Source organism: Rattus norvegicus, chromosome 5 (genome assembly GCF_036323735.1).
Source record: "Rattus norvegicus strain BN/NHsdMcwi chromosome 5, GRCr8, whole genome shotgun sequence".
Lineage (NCBI taxonomy): Eukaryota > Metazoa > Chordata > Mammalia > Rodentia > Muridae > Rattus > Rattus norvegicus.
In genome coordinates, this window is record NC_086023.1 from 145,289,425 (window position 1) to 145,295,681 (window position 6,257).

Below are 6,257 nucleotides of genomic sequence, written 5' to 3' on the forward strand. Positions count from 1 at the left end.
AGCCAGTGTTGAAGGTACACTCCTTGGAAATCCCCACCCTGGATTTGAGCTGTGCACAATATAGTGTTTCAGTGAGAGGAGCAATGTATTCTTAGTCAGGGGGCATACTGCTGGTCCTTGCCTGAGGGGTGAAGGAGGCGGGACACCCCACCCAAGACAATGATAAGAGTTGAACCTGCTGCCTCTCTTCTCTCTTTCTCTCAGGCCCGTGGTGCTGGCAAGATGGGTAAGTGTCGTGGTCTCCGTACTGCCCAGAAGCTCTGCAGTCACTGACAGGACCAGAAGTGGCATGATAAATAGTACAAGAAAGTCCACTTGGGCACAGCCCTGAAGGCCAATCCGTTTGGGGGTGCCTCTCACGCAGAAGGAATTGTGCTGGAAAAAGTAGGGGTTGAAGCCAAATAGCTAAATTCTGCCATCCAGAAGTATGTCAGGGTGCAGCTCATTAAGAACGGCGAGATCACAGTGTTCGTGCCCCGTGATGGTTGCTTGAACTTCATTGAGGAAAATGATGAAGTTCTGGTTGCTGGATTTGGTCGCAAAGGCCACGCCATGGGTGATATTCCTGGAGTCCGCTTTAAGGTGGTTAAAGTAGCCAGTGTGTCTCTTTTGGCTCTGTACAAAGGCAAGAAGGAAAGACCAAGATCATAAATTTTTGAAAATGGAAACAGAGTAATAAATTTTCATATCCTGAAAAAAAAAAAGAGTTGAACCTGCCAAGAGCCAAGAGAGATATTAGGGCCAGGGCAAGTGTTAGAACACTGGGGCCAAGCTCAAATCCCAAGGAAACTGAGGTGCTAGGACAGCAGACCCCAACTACGTTGAAGCTGATTCGTAGGGTCTGGGAGAACTTTTGATCTCTGGGATGCATGGAGGCCCAGAGCTCCAGGCCCCAAGATTCCCTAACTCCCCAGGTAAGCTGAACAAACCAACCTGTGAGGAACAGTGAGAGGTCAGGTGTGAGGGTACACGCTAGTAGGAGAGCCCCCCAGAATGAATGCACAGGTGTCGCTGTGCCAACGGGTCTGGAGAACTGGTTCCCAGCCAGCAAGATTAATGTCAATGCAGAATTTGGCAGGAATGCAAATTCTCAGGCCTCACCCCACACCTACTGAATCAGAAACCCTGGGATCCAGTACCAGTACTGCAAACTCTGCAGGAGTTTTGCTGCCTGCACTGGCCTAGTCTGCCCAGGGGGACCACAAGTCTGCCTTGGGGAGGCAGCAGTGGAGATGGTCCCCGCCACAGTCAAGATGTTCCTCTGCATGCTTTCCCCACTTCGGAGGATTTCTCCCAGCAGCCAAGTATCTCTTTTCACTAGAGTATTTGAGTTGCACAGTACTGCGGGAGGAGCCAGAAAGTCAGATATTAACTAGACCTTGAAATACATATTTTCCCCAAATGGTTGCATAGTCTTTATTTAAATAGAAGGCATTTCTAGCTAAATTTGGTGGCTCATTCGTAGGAAAGCCAGCAGAAGCTTGACTTCTGGGAGTCTCAATGATTGAAGCCATGTTAATATTAGCTGCTGGTTGAATCACAGAGAGAAAATCGACAGATTCATTCTCTCCGGGCAGGCACGGGGGTGGGGGGGGGGAGGGAGCTTTCAGCTGGGTTAAGAATCTGCTGTGCTGTGTCTGGGTGATTAATGGCATCAGACCTCTGTGCCCTCTTTAACGTCCAGCCAGTGGCCTCAGGAAACCCCGTTAGCACCCGGCTTGTTTATATGAAAGAGCTTCCAAGGACTGGGATAGGACGGCAAGCCATGAGGGAGGAGGCATAGGCGAAAGACAGCATCTCCATCTTCCCTCTCCAGCCAAGCAGCCGGCCGGCAGCCTCCTGTACCATGAAAAAATGATGAGTTGACTTCATTAAGGCCTTGTTGTCTTTCCTCCACTGACAGCTTGAGAAAAGCGCTCTCATCTGAGCAGAATAGGATCCCAGAGGCCACTGGGGGCACAGACATCACAGAATGAACTTCTCTCAAGCTAAGGCCTTCTCACACTGAGAAATGTTGAGTATAAAGCTGAGGATGGGGGTGAAAGAGGGGTAGTGGTGGTGGTGGACTCCATTCTCTTTTCTGGGGTCCCAGGCCCACACAGTAAATGAGATGAACTTCGCTATGTCCAGTTCGCCCCAAGGCAGCATCCCACCATTGGGCCCCGCCTCTGTTTCTGGGCGGGGCTACACCTCAGTTTTCCAAAACCCAACCTGGTTGCCTATTTCGATTTGATTCACAGTTAGGCTCTTGGTATCTATGTGACTTCTACAAGGCCGGAGAGTGTCCACAGCCATACCTGTGGCCTCCTTGAGGCCTTTCTTGAAGGTTGCATTGGTCTCCTGTTGTACACCAGCAGAGGCTGGCAGGGGAGATCGGTAAGTCATTCAAGGTGTCCCAGAGCTGGGACTACATCCGGAAACCAGGCCCACCCAACTCCTGTGAGTCTATTGGTCAGTGAGATACCAGTTCAGAAGTTAAGAGCTTCAGTTCCAAGATCCAAAGGCAGGGCCGGAGCGATGGTGCAGTGGCTTAGAATGCTTGCTGGGTAATCATAAGGACCAAGTTGGGATCCCAGTCCCTGCACAGAAAATGCCGGGCAGGAGCTCAACCCCAGGATTGTGGGGGTAGAAACTGGAGAAACTGCCAGCCTAGTCCCAGACTCAGTAAGAGACACTGTCTCAAAGGGCTATGATAGTGACAAGGCAGGATGCCTGAAATCCCCCTCTTGGTTCCGTGAACACGCAGGCTCATGAACTTATAAGGATCACGGGTCACATGCACATACACAATCTGATGGCCACTCAGAACATTGAAGAACACGGAATCCTGGTCTGGTGGTCTTTCATTCAACAACTTAGAAAAAAAAGCCTCAGTTTCTACAAAGATTTAAAAAAATTGCATAGAGTTAAAAATACATCAAATACCAAAGGGCTTATTATAATGAAAAAGAGCATCTCTTGATCTGGCCATTTTAAATTCCTAGTTCCTTCTTCTGGTATTTATGTTAATGTTTTATCTGCATTTTTATGCCAGAAGGTACTTGTTTCTCAACTTGTTCTCCTGTGCCAGCTCTTCCAACCTTTCCCCTAGCCCCGGCACCCAACTTCATCCTCGCAACAATGAATTTTGCTTAATTAAGTCACCAGAGTTTACTATGATTGTACTTCTCTTCTTGGTAATGTGTATGTGATATGCACGTGCGTGTGCGTGCAGGGGTGGATGTGCCTCAGTGCGTGTGCCAGGCTCACAGGTCAGGAGGTCAGAGGATGTCAGGTGTCCCTTTCTACCATACTCTATCTTATTCTCCTGAGCCTAGAGCCAGGTCAGCAGCCAGCAAGCCCTGAGACCCTCCTGTCCCTACCTCCCAAAATGCTGGAGTCCCTGGCATTGTATCCCCACTCAGCTTTTGCAGTGGCTGCTGAGGGTTTGAACTTGGGTCCTCATGCTTGCCTGCAGGCGTTCTTACACATTTAGTCCTTCTCCCCATTACGAAGTTACTAATATCCTAGCGATTGTACCTTCATGGTTTCTACTTGTAATGTCTTGAAAAAAGTTTGAGGCCAGCCTGGTCTACAGAATGAGTTTCAGTACAGTCATGACTAAAGAAAACTCTGTCTTAGAAAAACAGAACAAAAAAAAAAACCAAAATCAACTGGATGCCTTGCCTTGTGGGAGGACGAAATTAGTTCTCTTATAATTACTTACTCACTAATTTCTATAAAATTCCATTGTATCATATTTTATAATTCCCCCTTTTAAAATTTTTATAAAAATATTCTCCCATATATATTAAAATATATATATTAATCTATAAGCATTTTGCCTAGCTAATCTTTAGATACCTCTTAGCCTCTTTCTTGGTCCGGATCCACTGTTATTTGGTCCTGATTTCCTCTATCCTGGATTACACCATAATTTGGCTGGAGCACATCCTACAGTAGTATTCTTTTTTTTTTTTTAAGAAAGGAACGCAAAAAGTAATTTATCGGAGTCTTTCATGTCTGAGAATACTTTTATCCTGACAAAGTTTATAATTTGGATGCATATAAAATTCAAGCCTGAAAAATCATATTTTATTTCACACCGCAACAGTATTACTTCATGATCCCCATCCTGCTCTTGGGAACTTAAATAAATGCCTTTCCACTTCTTATTTTTCACATCATACTTTTTTTATCTTTGAAAGTTTTTTTATGATTTTATTTCCCCTGATGTTCTGAAACCTGTTTGAGCCCGGAGGAAGAGCACACAATTGAGTTACAGGGAATCTTGTTTTTGCACAAGGTTTTCCTTATTTGTTTTTTTAATATTATGTATCTCTGTATATGACTGCATAAGTGCACGCAGTTTCTGAAGAGACCAGAAGAGGGCGCTGGATAGGAGTCCCTGGATCTGGGACAGTTGTATGCTACTGTGACTCACCCTAGGTGGGTGTTGGTTGGGAACCAAACTCTGGTCCTTTGCAAGAGCAGCAATTTCTCTTAGCCACTGAACCATCTCTCCAGCCCATGTGTTCTTTGACGGTGCCTTCTCTGGATCTCCCGTCGATCAACTGTTCAAGTTCTGGATTAGTGATCCAAAACCCAGACAGGATTGATCATATCTCTCACTGCTATCATTTTTTCCTCTTTTCCAATAGAATTCTTCTTTCCTCTCCTGCTCCTTGTATGCCTGTCACTCTCTTGTTTCCCCATAAACCACACTTTCCCTGTCACAGGGAAAGTGCCTCGGAGCAGATGTTGATGTTGGTTTTGTCTTCCTCTTGGTCATGTGTTATCTTTCTTTCTCTCTCCTTTTTTTTTTTTTTTTAGTTCTTTTCCCTGGGTTTGTTAGTGACCATGGATCTTACATGTTTAATCCATTCTTTCCACGAGTCTTTGGTCAAGGGCCTAATGACCTTGTGCTGTTCATTATTGAAGTAGGCAGTGTATAAAACAGCTGAAATGTCCATGTGTTGGGGCTGAGCAGAAGGGTTATCAGTTAATGGCTGACTGTTTAAATAAATTATGTATGCGCCCATGTAAATAAGGGCATGATTCGTGCATTAAAAGATAATGTCCGCAGCTCCCCCAGTGGAAATGTGCACAAGGCTGTTGCTGAGGGAGGGGGCAGATGTCAGCACAGCGGCTGGAACGCTCTCCTTTTGATTTTGACACCAGCTTCCTAGCTCCTCCACCCCTGGCAGACACATTCTGACTGACACCAGGCTCCCAGCCACAGGAACCCAGCCTCCCTCCGAGGGCCGTCAGTCATGTCTGAGGTTTGAGCATTGTCTACTGTAGCCGTCTTTCATTTTTTTCAAGACTATTTTGAGACATAGTCTCTGAGGTTAGGTCCAGTAGCCCTGGGGCCCGGTAGAGGAAGACAGAGGTGCATGTTAGAGCCTGCTCCAGGATCACCTGCCCAGGTCTTACTATGTCGGGCTCCTTCTTTCCTGGCTGTGGCCAAGGTACGAATGCTCCTTTCTCCTTCAGCGAACCGGCTGGCCCCCACTAATAGAGAAAACAGCATCCAGTACAATGGCTCCGGGGCTGTGCCAGAGAGGGAGTCATTTGCTTAACGTTTTGTAACAAAGAGCCCATTCAAAGAGTTTTCCCAAAATAAATAGTCTACTCCTAAGGTCATACCCATCTCTCTTCCTTTTAGGACAAAAACTATTTTATCTGGAAGCTTTAAGCATTGAGGTTTAGGGGGGAAAAACCCAGCAAGGGTCCAGAATTTTAGACCTTTATACACTTTTGGACAGTAGGCACCAACACATCAGAAAGAGGAATGATTTCTGAGTAGATGGGGAAGAACGAGTTTTAAAAATCCCCATTGGAAGCAACTAGAATGATGATGGTTCAGTGGGAAAAGCCTCTGCTCCCACAGAGGACCTGGGTTCAATTCCTAGCAGCCACATAGCGGCTCACAACCGCACATCGACTGACAGCCATCCGTAACTCTAGGTCCAGGAGGATCCTACTCCTTCTGCTAACGGTTTTGGGTACCAGGAACACATGCCGTGTACATACATACATCACATACATACATACAGGCAAAACACTCATACACATAAAATACAGTAAATCTAAACAACTCTTTAAGAAGTTCTTTGGTTTATCTGGGTTTTTTTTTTTTCTATAGCAAATACTCATTATTTGGTAATATGTGTGTATATATTTGGTAATATATAGTCTGGTAATATAAAATATATATGTTAGAAACAGGTGAGGGTGTACATTGTTCATGCTATTTTGCCTAGATCGCTAAAACA

General features: G+C 45.7%; 1 pseudogene; it reads left to right on the plus strand.

Moving 5' to 3' along the window:
* The first annotated feature begins 222 nt into the window (after positions 1–222).
* On the plus strand, positions 223–704 carry LOC103692472 (40S ribosomal protein S23 pseudogene; annotated as a pseudogene).
* Positions 705–6,257: the final 5,553 nt, after the last annotated feature.